The sequence below is a fragment of the Elaeis guineensis genome, chromosome 16, assembly GCF_000442705.2.
Source record: "Elaeis guineensis isolate ETL-2024a chromosome 16, EG11, whole genome shotgun sequence".
Lineage (NCBI taxonomy): Eukaryota > Viridiplantae > Streptophyta > Magnoliopsida > Arecales > Arecaceae > Elaeis > Elaeis guineensis.
Window position 1 is genome coordinate 15,104,693 of NC_026008.2, and position 17,025 is coordinate 15,121,717.

Consider the following 17,025-nt stretch of genomic DNA (forward strand, 5'->3'; position numbering starts at 1 on the left):
CGTAGGACCAAAACCTTAGAAACTAGGTTTTTGCACACACCTAAGAGAGAGGACTCTCCTCTCTTTTTTTCACACCAAGAACTCATGCCTAAGACCCCAAACATGAAGAGTACTCTCTCTTCTTTCTTACATGCACAAAATCAAAATAAAACCCCTTTTATTTAGCTATGTAATGAGTTAGGTGAAGAGTCCTAGGGTTTTTGGACTCTTACTTGTATTTTGTCACCTCCTCTCAATTCCCACGCCCAAAAGAAATATATGACACCCCTTCTTTTATTTTTTCATGGTGAAACCAGATCCTATCTGATTTTCCATAGTGAAGAACTCTTAGTTTGTTGCACAAAATAAAGGAATAAAAGGAAGTGGCATGGAGAGGTTGTACATAATGTCAAACATTATCTAAAAGATATCCTATTTCAAATCAGATTTGAACATACCAAATAAAATCAGATCCTATCCAAATTTGGATGTGAGATAAAGAAGAGAAAGGACTCTTTGGTGTAAAAAAATCTCATGCAAAAAGCTTTATGGCATGGAGAAAGGTGGGTGTCAAACTTAGGTGTGCAAGGGAGAAGAGTCCATTCCAATATGGACTCTCAATTTTCTTATTTGAATCTTAACCAAATCTCATCTGGTTTAACCCAAATAAAATAGATAAAATCTAATTTAATTAGGTTCATAAATTTTTAATCAAATTTTAATCAAATTAGAAATTGATTGAACCAAAGTCCTGATCAAATCAGGGATAATCTCCCTTAGCGATTAGGTCATCTCATAACATAATCGGATCAAATCTAATTGAATCTAATTTAATAAGATTTTATTTAATCCTCTTTACTCTATTAAATTAAGCTAATTAGTAATTTAATTATTAATTAATCTATCATTAATTTACTAACACTTGATGAATAAATCTATTATAACTTTTGCATAAGGTTAACCATCAATCAATTTGACGATTATGCCCTTAAACAATTCTCAATTGTTAATCAACCATATGATCAGTCAGAAACTTCTTTTAAGTGTGACCTCATGGGTTTGAACCTAAGCTAGTAGCATAAGAATAAATTTCTAAACTAATCAATGTAACCATCTAGCAATGGTGACCTGATGTCCGGATAGATCAAATGATGGCGAAGCAACATTCAAGAATCTACTAGCATATGGTTATCGTATAATTTATCTCTTTGATACTAATACTCAAGAAGACTTAGAATTTAATCGTCAATCTTAGATAAGTTATCCACATTATATTCTAATCTTTCAAATCCATCATATAGATTATTCGAGCTTAGATTTTGCAAAATTGAAATACATTGATACATTAATTCCTATTAATTCGGAGGGGTCAATCCCATCTTCACTCAACAAGTACTTGACTGCATCCAGAAATTTTTTGTTACTGAATTATAAACTCAGATAGTTTAGCACTAAAGTACAGTAAGTTTTGCAAGTCACCGTGGTAATCTCAGATCGAAGGGACACTTATACCCATATCCTTCGCAAGCTATCCTTGACAGTAGAGTGCTCCGTATTTGATCATATTTAGTGACGATGTACTCCTACATCTCACCTGCATGTCATACCAGTGTCGTCATACTATTTGGTTATGAGGACAACCAATACATATGTTACACAATGACCTATACTTGATATCGCTATCATCCCAATAATAGCATATCATTTGGTCATGAATCAGTTTATGGATTACACAATAAATTCTCCTTTATCGATCAAAGTAATCCTAAGGACTTCATCATAACATAGGAGTTCATTAGAAGATGTAACCTTATGATGAAAAAGATTCAATAACTTTTATTATTGATCAATTTATTTATATTTATAATTAGCACAATCGTCAAAAGATTGGCTTTAGGACATAATTTCGAATAACTCCCACTTGGACTAAAGCCAATCAGTATAGTATCATATACCCATCTTCGATTTATTATCTCAAAATTCTTAGATATTGAGGCTTTAGTAAATGGATTGGTCAGGTTCTCTTTTCCATCGATCTTCTAAAGATTGACGTCACCTTAACAGATTTTTCAAATAAGATGGTAGCGATGCAAGATGTTTAGTAAGCTAATGGGACTTCGGCTCTAAGACATGAGCTATGGCTTAGTGCTGTATAATATAGTAGAATCATCATTGGAGGGTGCCACTCCTAGCTTGCCAATGGACCTCTACAATTACATAGCTTCTTTAAAAGCATCAAATGCTGCTTGCATTCTGCCTTGCAAATTAAATTTGGCTATAATTTTCTGTTTGAAATTTTTCCAGCAAATTCTCCATTGTTTAGGGTAAGGATGTATTCCAACACATTCTTGCTATTATTATGTCCAACTAAAAATTGAAGTCATACTCTATACATTTTAAGTCAGATTCTCCATAACCAAGTCGTCGATCCTTAGTATTTCTAAAATACATAAGGATGACCTACCTATGATTCTCATCCAAATCTTGCAGGTATCCACTCACTACCCTAGTGAGTATACCATATCCGATCTCATACATGATGTATATGATAGAATAAATTCTATTCATAAACACCATATATATGTTGGACTGAAAAAACTCAAGCAGCCTCTTAGATCTATCTCTATAGATCTTCATCCTTAGGATAAAAGATGCTTTTCTCAAGTTCTTTATGGAGAATTATGATAACAGCAAAATTTTTATTCTCTATAATGTAAGAAATATCATTTCTGATTAAGAGAATTTTATTTACATACAAAACAAGTAATACACTCATAGAACTATTAATCCATTTGTATTTGCAGGATTTTTCTTCATTCTCAATAAAGCCATGCGTTTTGATCACTTATCAAAATGCACGTTCCAATTTTGAAATATTTAGCATTGCCATAGGAGAAAATATCTCGTTATGGTCAATACCATAACATTGACAACATCCATGGCAACCAGATAGTCATTGTAGGTCTCCATCTTCTCATCTGCACCCTTTGATCCTATTGAAGATCCATTTACACTCTATGAGCTTTACCCCTTCGAGTGGTTCAACGAGTGTCCATACACCGTTGATCTTCATGGACTTCATTTCGAACTTTATGGCACCAAGCCACTAATCGGAGTCGAACCTTTGCATGGCATCCATGTAGGTGATCAGATCTTTATTGTTCTCATCGAGTTCAACAAGATCACATTCCAAAATAAGATACCAAAGTGTTTATCCGACGGATGTAGTACTTTACCGAATCTTCTTAATGGTGCTTCTACAATGGGTTTCGAGTTTGATCTAATCAAATCTGGTTGTATGGGTTTATCAGATTGTGTCAGTTCTTCTATCTATCAAACTTCATAAGTTTCATATTAAAGACATCAGTTCCTTCACTAAGGTACTCTTTTTTTGAAAGGAATGCCGAACAACTCTTGTTCTCTAGCAAGATAGAAGTTATATCCCCTAAATTCTTTGGGATTATCTTACAAAATAATATATATAGGATCGGGATTCAAGCTAATCCGTCTATAAATACTTGATATAAAACAAATACTCCCAAACTCTAAAGTAAGAAAGTATCGGCTTACATCTAGTCCATATCTCATATAAAGTCTTTACGACTGATTAGTTCAAAATCCAGTTCAGAACATAATAAGTAGTCTCAAGAGCATAACCTTAAAAGAAGACTAGTAGGCTTGTAAACACCATCATGGATCGAACTATGTCTAACAAAGTCGATTCCAATAAGAGAGAATCCTATTCTCTTCTAGATATGTCAAAAAACTCATCAAAAAAATATTCTCCTCCTTAGTTTGATCGAAGAGTTTCAATGCTCTTCCCAGTTTATTTTTTTATCCTATTATGAAATTATTTAAATATTTTAAATAATTTAAATTTATGGTAAACATATTCATAGATCTAATACATCAATATGTATCAGATTCAGAACATCATTGGCTCGTTCATCTTTTTCAGTAAAAGGTGACTTAGTCATCTTACTAAGGAGATAAGACTGACAGGTTGACAATGATTCATAATCATTGACTTCAAGAATTATCTTCTGTTGATCCTATTCTTATTAAATGACTGAGCTTAAATTGTCAAAGGTAGGTATCTATGATATAATCTACTCTAAGGAGTTTGTTTGTTATGTACTATACACAAATAGGTTGTGTAAATGTCATTTCGTAGTTGTCCACCATGATTTTGACATCATTTATAATGATATCACAAAATCATTAGATAATGATGAAAATCACTAAAATAATATTATTAAAATTAAAAATAGGCTCGATGATTCCTAAAATTAAGATTGGAACATAACTTCCATCTCCAACATTCAGGAACCTCTTACGATTTTCAATCTTTCTACTAATCTGAAGTCGTTACAATAATTTGTATGAACTTCTGATATCCAATATCCAGGTAGTAGTGTCACAGACAGAGAAATCATAAGGTGTTATCATATAAGTATCTTGTCCAGCAATCCTTTGCTGATTTCTCTTCTTTAGCCTATTCGGATCAAGGGACTCTGCTAGACTAGGTTAATCTTAAACTCTTTTGTCAGTTCAGGCTCCTTAGCTCAAGCATGACTCTCTTGCACTTTCTTTTCCTATTCTCTCTCAAAAAATTATTACCTCACTGAAGATATATCTTCAGAGATGCAAAAAAACTCTTTCAATATTTGAAAGATTTCTTCCCACTGAGCATCATCAAATTTATAACTAAATTCGTGTTCTTTGCTGCTCTCAAAAAATACCACATGGTGATATGATCATTTAGCCACTTCTAATAAGTACCTTGATCGCATCATGTGTGTTGGATGTAAGAATATTAGATGCTGGATTATAATCATATTTAGGATCCATTCATACTCTAGAACTATTTGCAACTTTCGATACCATCTATCGAAGTTGGATCCTATAAATAAGTCACTGTCAAACAGTGAATGGAGCAACATACATCTAGCCATAACTAGAAGGAAAATATAAGACCTCTATGTTTATGAATTGATTAAGTCTAAAGACTTGGACTTTAGTGAAAAGTTCTCCCACTATTTTAGTCAAATTGATAGCCTCTACCTCCAATCTGAGGAATTATCCTAATTCTTTAGCTGGTACTAGAATCCACACAGACTACACATGAGCTCGACTTTGGCCGGCTCATCCATATACATCTATAGGTAGATTTTTAACCAATTATTTTAGTAAATAATTTTTAGTAATTAATTTAGTCTTAGATAACTTTTTAGTTGACTTTGGTCTTCTCTACAAGCTTTAGTTAGGTCCAACCATTAACATGATCATACTTATGAATCTAACTATCAAATAATCAAGCCTAACTTTGGTTGGCTAATCTGAGCACTTGATAGAGAGACTTGATTAAGTCATCATATTATGAATGATAATTTTAATAGCAGATGAACACCAGACCTTTGGGCCTCCAATGATCATCATACTAATAGACCCATTATCTCCCAACTTAATGAGAGGCTATGATCTAGTTATCCCCATAGGTAGCTTATTTTTATGGACCCAATAATTTAGAAGATTTAATTAGTTTAGAGAAGAGATGAGAAGAGATCAACTAGTAAACCATAATCTTTCCATTGACTTCACTAAGTCATTGAATCGGATTAGGGTCATGCTGATTGAAATGGCACCAAGATCAGTCACACTGATCAATCTTAATGGCATGGATCAACTTGAATCACTTAGCGGTCTCATCAAGATATAATTCATCAAATTGGCCAGATAAGTGAGATTGGTGGGAGGGTCTGCTAAGCTTGCCTTAGACACCATCAAAATGGTCAGGTAAGCTGCTCCTAATTAAAAATTATCAATCAAAATATCAAACTTATCTTAGACATCAATTGATTAATTAGTTTTGATTTGACCAATCTAATGATTCGAATTCCACTGAGCTACAATCAAGATTCATTTGGTCTAATCAAAGATATGGGCTTGATCATCTACAGCTATTGTATTGGTTCTAGAAAAATCTTGATTTAATCTAATTCAATATTTAGTTAGATTTAATCAATTTCTCTATTTAGTCCACTAATTCTTTGATTCTAACCTTAGATCTAACCCAAGTAAAAGGACCTGATTTGAGCTAACCCATGCCCCATGTTTTATGTAATATCATTAGATCTTAAATTACAATTCAAGATCTAATCAATCCAACACTTAATTCTTAATTAAATTTTTGCATCAACATGGTTTAGGTTTTGAAACAAATTTAATTTTTTATTTTGTAAATAATTTATAATAAATTTTATGTAAAAATTTTTTATTCTGAAATTGGGTCAACTCAATCAATATCGAGCTAGCTACACAAGGGGACTAGGTCAACTCAGTTCAAAACTAGGTCAGCTCAGTAATCGTGCAAGCATGATTCAAGGAGTTTTGAATCTAAAAAATCTTATATAATCTTAAAATAAAATTAATCATAAACACCTTTTAGATCACATCTAAATATTTTATGATTCAAGATTTTATTTTCTTATGATTAAAATAATTTTAATTATATAGATTAGATATTTTATTTTTCATACAACTTTGTATCACATACAACAAACCTAAGATTTCAAGATCTAGAATTTTGCAGAAAAGTAAGTTCCTCCTTTCACGTTCTTCTTTATGGGATCTAATCATATGGCACCCCTACATGCCATAAGAGCACCCCATCGAATGAGAAGAGAGGACCTTTAAATCCTTCTTGCTCCTATGATCGAACGGCTTGATGATTAACCCAATCCAAGTACTTGCTAATCAAATCATCTAATCTAAACACATATCATATATGCATGAATTTAGACCTAATCTAAATTACATCAGATCTAATCACAACCTTAGATCACATCTAAATTAGATCATAAATATCACATGCAATATAAAAAAAATAAATTTAATCAAGGATTAGCACAAACTAGGACAACCTGTTCACTATAAGGGATAAACCCTACAGTAGGACAACCTTATGTCAGTTTGTGTGATCAACCATTAATCAAATTTAGATCTAAGATATCACATATCAGATCTAAATTAAATTAAATTTTAGATATAATAAGCACATATAACATGTCATAATGAACCAAGTACTCTAATACCATTGTTAGAAAATGTAGGCGATTTTATGCATGTATTTTAATTTTTTTTTTAAATAAATTATAGTAAAAAGTAAATAGATTAATCATATTAATCTAATATGTATATGATTTAATTATCAAATTAACCTACTCTAGGATCTATAACATGATATGTTGCATATAAAATCTGAAATAATCACATGATAAAATCTGCATGCATGGATGTAAGCGGTAGATCAAATCTGCATCTATTTGAGTTCAGAATTTGATACCTGAGTGTGGATTGATGATTGTCATTGCTGAAAGACATGGTAGAGAGGGTCCTCGCTGGTTGCTTGCAGCTGCACATACGTCCGGTCTCTACAAAAAGTCCACTTGAAGTCCTGATTTGATCGATCTTCTCGAGAGTACTATCTTGCACGAAGACCTTCTCCTTGGCTAATCTGGATCCTTTCTTCAAATCTTTGGAATCTTTCTAGATATTGAAGATGGACTTCTAGAGGAGATGAGAATTTCAAAAAAATATGGAGAAGAAATAATTTTTTCTCTTATTTTTTCTCTCTTCCGAAACCCTTAGGACCAAAACCCTAGAAACTAGATTTTTGTGCACAACTAAGAGAGAGGACTCTCCTCTTTTTTTCACACCAAGAACTCATGCCTAAGACCCCAAACATGAAGAGCACTCTCTCTTCTCTCTTACACACACAAAACCAAAATAAAAACCCTTTTATTTAGGCATGTAATGAGTTAGGTGAAGAGTCCTAGGGTTTTTGGACTCTTACTTGCCTTTTGTCGCCTCCTCTCAATTTCGACACCCAAAAGAAATATATGACACCCCTTCTTTTAGTTTTCATGGTGAAACCAGATCTTATCTGATTTCCCATCATGAAGAACTCTTATTTTGTCACACAAAATAATGGAATAAAAGGAAGTGGCATGGAGAGGTTGTAGATAATGTCAAACATTATCTAAAAGGTATCCTATTTTAAATCAGATTTGAACATACCAAATAAAATTAGATCCTACCCAAATTTGGATGTGAGATAGAGAAGAGAAAGAACTCTTTGGTGTGAAAAAATCTTATGCAAAAAGCTTTATAGCATGGAGAAAGGTGGGCGTCAAACTTAGGTGCGTAAGGGAGAAGAGTTCATTCCAATATGGATTGTTAATTTCCTTATTTGAATATTTACCAAACATCATCTGGTTTAGCCTGAATAAAATAGATAAAATCTAATATAATTAGATTCATAAATTTTTAATCAAATCTCAATCAAATTAAAAATTAATTGAATCAAAGTTCTGATCAAATCAGGGATAATTCTCCCTTAGCGATTAGATCATCTCATAATCTAATTGGATCAAATCTAATTGAATCTAATTTAATTAGATTTTATTTAATTCTCTTTGCTCAATCAAATTGAGCTAATCATTAATCTAATTGCTAATTAATCCTTCATTAATTTACTAATACTTGATGAATAAATTTATTACAATTTTTTTCATAAAAGACTTGGGTGAAGCATCCTATATACTGGATATAAAGATCTATAGAGATAGATCTAAGAGGATGCTAGACTTATCTCAATCATGATACATAGATCTTGTGTTAAAGAGAGTTAATATGGAGGCAAGTAAGAGAGGTTACCTACTTACAAGTCATGGTATACATCTCTCCAAGAAAATGTATCCTAAGACACCAGAGGAGAGGAAGAGGATGAACGAAATCTCTTATGCTTCGATTGTAGGATTAATTATGTATGCCATGCTACGTACCAGGCCTGATGTAGCTTATGCTTTAGGTGTAGCTAGCAAATTTCAGGCTGATCCAAGGAAAGATCATTGAAAAGCTGTGAAAAATATTTTGATGTGCCTAAGAAGAACTAAAGACGTTTTTCTTATATATGGAGGAGGATTAGAGTTAAAACTAGAGGAATATACAGATTCTAATTTTTAATCTGATCCGGATGATAGCAAATCAATATCAAGATATGTGTTTTCCTAAATGATGGAGCAGTGAGTTGAAAGAGTTTCAAGCAGTAGACAGTAGCTGACTCAACCACTAAGATAGAGTACATCGTTGCTAGTGAAGTCGCTAAGGAAGCTATCTGAATGAAGAAGTTCATTATGAAATTAGGAGTCGTTCCTGAGATTAAAAGACCAATGCCACTCTATTATGATAACACAGGGGCTTTTATTCAAGCTAACAAGCCTAGGTCTCATCAAAGATCCAAGCACATCCTCAGATGCTTCCATCTCATTCAGAAAATTATAGAGAGATAAGATGTTGTCTTTGAACGAGTTGACACAAAGAACAATATAGCAGATCCATTCACTAAGGTTATACCACAGTAGCTATTTGATCACCATCCTGATTGTATGGGACTGAAATACAGAGGTGATTGGCTTTAGTGTAAGTGGGAGATTGAAAGAAAGTATCCTACAAGCCAATCGCATGTACGTTGCAATGAAACTTTTCTTTATAATTTTCTAACTCAAATAATAATATTTATTTTTTGATAATAAAATGAGATATTGATTCATCATTTTAGCTGGATCTTATTATGTCTAAGATTATGATGAACCCCAAAGATTAGAGTAATGATTTTAAGAGATATGAATGGGTCATGCAAGTGAGACATAAAATCTTAAAACCCTAATCCTAAAAATTTCTGATCGTGAGAGCATTGAGTTGGAGATCAGTGTTTCAGAAAGACTGGCACATCCTATGTATGCTCGATGGAGAGAGTGGCTGATCTCACTAGCCACTTGTGTAAGGACAGTAATACAAGGATATGAATGCTCCTTTGGATATGAGTCCACTGAATTGACTCGTCGACAGAAAATATCTCATGAAAGCTTTGCATGTCAAAAATGGTTCTCTAAGTGAGAGTTGTGCAAGTGATCCTTAGACCTGAGATCATGAAAGAATCTTGTGCACATGAACCTATATTTTGGTTCATACCCAAGCATGGCATTAAGATATGTACGAGATATTTTGGATATGATGGAGTGTGTATGAAGGTTGTGAGTCGGTCAACAAGGAATCGATCACTCTTAGTAAGAGAAGATTGCATCTTGTGAATTCTCATATCTAGATGACTCAAAAAAATTTTAGGCCAAAAGTGGGATGGAGATTAGAAAGAGTCTCTAATGCTTCATCATTGGAGTCATCATTGATCGATAGAGAATCAATATGAATATGCATTTGAGTTTGATATTATTCCATACTCATGAACATATTTGGGATGCAGGGATGATCGAAGGATTGGATTGCATGGCAACTTACCACTGAAAGATATATTTAGTATTTCCATCAAATTCTAAATCTTTTAGACACTCATGATATATTGCTAGACGTCAATGTTGACTTGTAGATTTGATCAAATTAAAGAATTTAATTTGATTATCAATTAGAAAAGATTCTAATTGTTGAACTCGGATTAGCTCGATTGGACCTAAATCGATTAAATTGGAGTCTAATCAAATTAGATCAACTTACATCCAGATCTACTGCTGGCTAGATGTAGAACTCAATGGATCACATACATAAAAAAAATTGGCCAAAGATCCTTTTGATAAGGTTGATTGAAATATTGGATCCAATCAGGATTTCCGACAAGTATGCTAGCATGTGTGAAAACCCTAGCTCCTTGAATCGGATTGAAATTCGGTTTGAATCTTCTTTTCTAATCAAACCAAATTGAGCCATAGGCTAATTTGGGTTTGGATCAGGGTGTGGCTACTTTGGAAGGAGCCACATTGCCTTGTGGGGCATCCTAACCAAAAGTCCAAGCTTGGTTGGACTCTTGGTGTGCAAAAAATGAGGGCACGCGTGTATTCGCGTGAGCAGAAAGATGGAGTCCTTTTGGATTGGGATTTAGATATATGTGGTAGCCCACATCATCCTCCATCCTCTGGTATATATCTCAAAGCATGAGTTGTAATTTTTTTGAATTTTTTGAGATGTTGAAAATAGAAAAGAAATTTGGATACTCAGTGCACGCGCAGATTGACTCATGCGACTCCTCGTGTTCGGAGAGTCCTTCTGTTGTACAAGTATCTATCCTCTATGGGTATCCACTTGGGATCAGCTTGGAACAGCCCTCTTCAAGTTGAATTTTTTTTCTAAAAAAATTCAGCCTGCGGATTCTGAACGAAGCCTGGATCGTGATCAACTTTTAATCTCTTTCCTTGATCTTCTATTTCTCTTCTTCTCTTGCCTTTCTCCCTTACTTTGTACTGCTATCAAACACTAAGAATCAGTAAGAAAGAGGATGCCCAATAGCTTTGGCGTGGAGGAGAAGTGGGACGCCCAACAAGAGGGGACATATGGGATGTCCCAAAGAGAAGAGAGGGGAGGAGAAAGGGAGAAGAAGAGAGGGCATGGGGGCTTCTCTTTGTGGTGTTGGACTTGCTGGTTCGATGCTTTAAGGACCTTAGGAGAGGTCCCTTTAAATAGGCATGAGGATTGAATCCTATTCAATCTCATAATATGAGTCCCACTTGCATTAGGTTTCCTAATAACTTGAGTTATTCAACTTACATTAAAAATCCTATTAGGCGCTAACTCTTGGAGACCTTGCACCCATTATTTCACACTTTCTTTTACTCCCAAGGGACGTCCTATATGGGATTCATAAGCCCTCTAATTATGGGACATGCCCAACTTGATCAAATTAAGGTGGTGCCCAAGAATAACTATCAAAAAAATTAATTAAGAACTTGCACCCTTAATTCATATGATTTAAAATCTTAGACACCCAACAATTGGAGTCCAATGAATCTAATTCATTTAGGTTATTAGTAGATAATTAAGTTTAAATTATCTTATCAAATAAAAAATCTAAATATAAAGAGAAAATTGGGTCCAACCATGTGTTAGCAAGGTTACCTTGAACCCAATTGAGTTTCTCTAAACCCAATTGACACTTCATAAATTCAATTGCTAATTTCAGGCCTAATTCTTTTGTTGTATAACCCCATAGGTTTAATTCTATCTGATAGTGAGATATACAATGATCTCTATCAAATATCATTGAAACTCTTTTCAATGATCGGAATAATTTTACTCTAACTCATTAAGGATTGTCGATCCAGAACAACCCTAATGAGCTCTCACAATCCACCAGTGACATCTAGTAGTATATAGTGGCAATCCAATATAATTGAAATAAATCTCTAGGTATAGTTAACGTGTGATTTAGTCTTTTTATCATGAGTCCCAACTAGATGGTAGGTCATAGATAAATTGTCAAACCTCAACATCAGTCATATGATAGATTCGATCAGCTCAAGTCCAAATATAATTTCTATAAATTTTTTTTTTATCAATCACACTACTGTGGCTACAGATTCTTAAACTTAGCCTCTCAAATCTTATAGGACTACTCCTTTCTATCAAGGTCGATAGATCCCATCTTAATGCACATTCTACTCCTACAGTGAACCAACTATCGTCAATATCCATTATAAGGGCTCATTGAGACCCATATTTATGTGTCAATCAAACTCTAGTAGCCTCACTACGAGCAGCAGTATCATCTCAAATCAAAAAATCAGTCACACAACTATAGCATCGAGATAATCACTGATGATCGAGTAGAAATCAAAGTGATCTCTCATATGGTCATGCTCAGTACTAATTGTTCTCTAATAACTACCTACACTTGTCGTCCTGTGTCTCTACACAGTAGACTAGAGACTCATCTATCTCGAAGAAAATAATTTATATGCGGGTCTATCTAGATTGATCATTATTCTCATGATGATTCTATGATCGAAAGTATTTAGAAATTAAACACATATCTCTAATTCTCAACACTTTAAGAATATGTATCGAAAGTTAATTTCATGGATGATTGAAGGACACATCATACTTGAATAAAAAATAAACTTTTCTTTTTATTGATCAAATCAAAGTATTAAGTATAAAATTATATCCTAGAGTTATTACAATGTGTCAGCTATATTGGCTTCTAGGATATACATCTAACAATCTTCCATTTGGACTAAAGTCAATTGGCCACTAATCTAAGTCTTATCTTCTAAAGGTGGACTTCTATTTTTGGCTGGCTCAATTGCTTTGTCAGTGGATCTACCACATTGTCTGTAGAGTCTACTTTTTGCACCTCGACATATTTTTTTTCAAGATAGTCGCGTATAATATGATACCGTCACTCGATATGCTTTGATTTTTTATAAAACCTCAGCTCTTTAGCAAGTGCTATGGCTCCATTGTTATCATAGTAAAGTGGTATGGCATCTGATGTCATAACCTCAAGTTTTATAATGAACTTCTTGAACCAGAAGCCTTCCTTTATAACATCCAAAGCAGTGACATACTCAGCTTCTATGGTCGAACCCGCTATGATGGGTTGCTTGAAATACTTCTAGCTGACTGCGCCACTATTACAAATGAACACATATCCTGACGTAGACTTTTGATCATCAGGATCAAATATGAAATCTGAGTCAGTATACCCCTCCACTCGCAACTTAGAATCTCCTTCAAAGATCAAGAATAAATCTTTAGTCCTTCTCAAGTACTTAAGGATGTTCTTCACAGCTATCCAGTGCTCCTCGCTTGGATTTGACTGATACCTGCTCATGACACTCACAGTAAAGATAATATCAAGTCGAGTACATAGCATGACGTACATGAGGCTCCCTATGACCGAGGTATAAAGAATCCTACTCATGCACTGAATGTCCTCAGATGTGATCGAACACATCGTCTTGGAAAGATTAATACCATGCCTAAGAGGTAAAAATCTTTTTTTAGAGTTTTCCATATTGAACCTCTTCAGCACTTTCTCTATGTATAGCTTTTGTGACGGGTCTAGAATCCACTTAAATCTATCCCTATAGACCTTTATTCCAAGAATATAGGATGCTTTCTCTAGGTCTTTCATAGAGAATTCTTTGGACAATCATCTTTTGACCATGGTCAGCATAGGAATATCATTCTCAATAAGGAGAATATCATCCACGTACAATACGAGAAAAATTATTGCACTCCCACTAATCCTTTTGTATGCACATGGTTCTTCTTCATTTTTGATGAAATCAAATGATTTGATCGCTTCATCAAAATGATGATTTCAACTCTGAGAAGTTTTCTTTAATTCGTATATGGACCTTTGCAGCTTGCAGACTCTGTAATCACCATTATCAGATGTGAAACCCATAGCTTGCTCCATATATGTATCTTCTTTAAGATATCCACTCAAGAAGACAGTTTTCACATCTATCTGTCAGATTTTATAATCATAGTAAGTTGCAACAACAAGAAAAGTATGGATAGATTTTAGCATGGCTACAGGAGAGAAGGTTTTCTGATAGTCAATACCCTCGTGCTGACTATAATCTTTAGCCACAAGACTAGCTTTATAGATCTTTACCTTACCATCGACACCTATTTTCTTTTTGTAGATCCATTTACACCCAATGGGTAAAATATCCTTAGGTAGATCCACTAAGGTCTAGACTTGGTTTGAGTATATCGAGTCAATTTTTGAGTTTATAGCATCTAACCATTTCTCGAAATCGATGTCAAACATCACCTCGTCAAAGGTGTTAGGATTATCACCATGACTCCTACTCTCATAAGGAACATTTTCTTTACTTTCTCTGTAAGCACATCCATGTACCTTTCAGGAGGTCGAGAGATCCTGTTAGATCCACGAGGTGGTTGAGGAACATCAACTACTAGCTCATGGATAACGAGTTCCTGAAGTCTATAGCTCTTTGCTCTTCAGAGACTTTCTCTTCAAGCTTAACTAACCTCCCATTGCCACTATCCTAGATAAACTATTTTTCTAGGAATATGACATTTTGACTCACAATCACATTGTGGTTTTATGGGAAGTAGAAGTAGTATCCCGTGGATTCTTTTGGATACCCTATAAAATGAGCTATAAAAGATCTATCTTCTAGTTTATCAGCCATCTGTCTCTTGACATAGATCGGACATCCTCAAGTCTTAAAATAACCTAGACTCGACTTCTTACCGAACCATATCTCATACAGTGTGGTAGAAACGAATTTTGATGGAACCCTATTCAACAAGTGAATTACAATTAACAAGGCATGTCTCCAAAAATATAAAGATAGATTAGTGAAGCTCATCATGGGCCTGACCATATCCAATAGGATCATGTTCCTCCTTTCAGATACCCTATTAAGCTGAAGTGTTCCAGGAAGAGTCCATTGAGAGACTATGTCATTATCCTTAAGATACCCGAGAAATTTTTGACTAAGATATTCACCTCTTCGATCATATCGAAGAACCTTAATGAGTTTTTCTGTTTACTTTTTTACTTCATGTCTGAATTTCTTAAACCTTTCAAATACTTCAGACTTGTGTTTCATAAGATACACATATCCGTACCTAGATGATCATCAGTAAAAGTAATGAGTAGCTATAACCATCCCTGACCTGCACATCAAATGGCTCACACATTGATGTGTACCAGGGCAAGTAACTCCGTGGCTCTTTCCTCAAGTCCTAAAAAGGATAACTTAGCCATTTTTTCTCGAAGACAAGATTCACAAACTAGATATGACTCTAGGTTAAGAGAGCCAAAGATTTCATCCTTCTTCAGTCTGTTTATCCTGTCCTCTCTAATATGGCCGAGTCTATGGTGCCACAAGTACTTCTGGTTAATTTCATCTTTGGATTTCTTTTGACCTATGGCACTCACTATTTATTCATTTAAGTTTACATTCGCATCAACATGCAAGTGATATAGACTGACAATCAAAAGATCTCATGCAACCAATTTATTTTGTAAATAAATAGAATAAAAATTTTTATTGAAACTAATTTTAAAACCTTCCTGTGCTAGCACAGACACGAAAATTAAATTCGAACTAGCTACAGGAACATAATAACAATCTTTCAAATCTAATTTAAAGCCAGACAGTAATCGAAGAAGATAAGTACCAATGGCCTCTACAGCGACCTTTGCTCCATTATCGATCTGAAGGATCATGTCACCTTCTCTCAATCTCTTACTTTCTATTAGACTCTGTATTGAGGTATATATATGAGCACTCAAGTCAGAGTCTAATATCTAACTAGAAGTAGAAAAAATCATAAAGTTAGATTCAATTATGAGCATACCTTCAGAAAGTTTACCACCCTTTTTGATCTTTAGGCTCTCCAAATAGAGTGGACAGTTCCTACTCCAGTGGCCTTCAGCATCACAATGAAAACTCTTTTCCTTTGCTTCGGCCTTCTTAAGAACTTCCTTTTTTGGCCTGCTCTCCTTTTTCTGCTTCTTAGTGAATTTTATCTTCTTCTTCTCAATCGAAGGATCGGATCCATTTGTAATTCTTTTTATTTTTCTAGCCTGAGCTTCTCAAGCTCCTCAATGTCTTTGATCACTATCATACAATGCTCATGGACAGACTGCCCTTCACACATCTTCAGATTGAAGAGTCTTTTGGATACCTTGAAGCATGCTGTACGGCTCTACAACTCTTGCAGGTGAGTGATCATAGCTCTGGTAGTGGGCATATGCTCATACTAGCTTTGCAACTTATTTGACATAGAAGCCAGTATATAGCACTTGATCCGATTGTCCTCATACGTCCACTTTTCATAAGCAACCTTTTGCTCAATAGTAGGATAGTTTGGTAACACTATGGGTTTCTGATCGAGTACATGACCTAATTTTTCTGAGGTCAGGACAATCCTGAGATTTTTGAATCAATCTTTGTAATTTGTACCAGTCAAATGATTGGTTTTAAGAATGCAGGCTAGAGGGTTTGAGGCTGACATGATTTAACTATGAGAGTGGATATTCAAGTTAGACTTTTGTACTTAATATTAAATTTGCTTCTAGAGACTTTAAGATGCAAACCATGACTCCCACTAATTTTTTAGATCTCTCCACTCCTCAAGAAGGAAATGAAAAACCTAATGTGATAAAAGATTCCTAGTAGGTGCTGTGATCCCACCGATGCCATG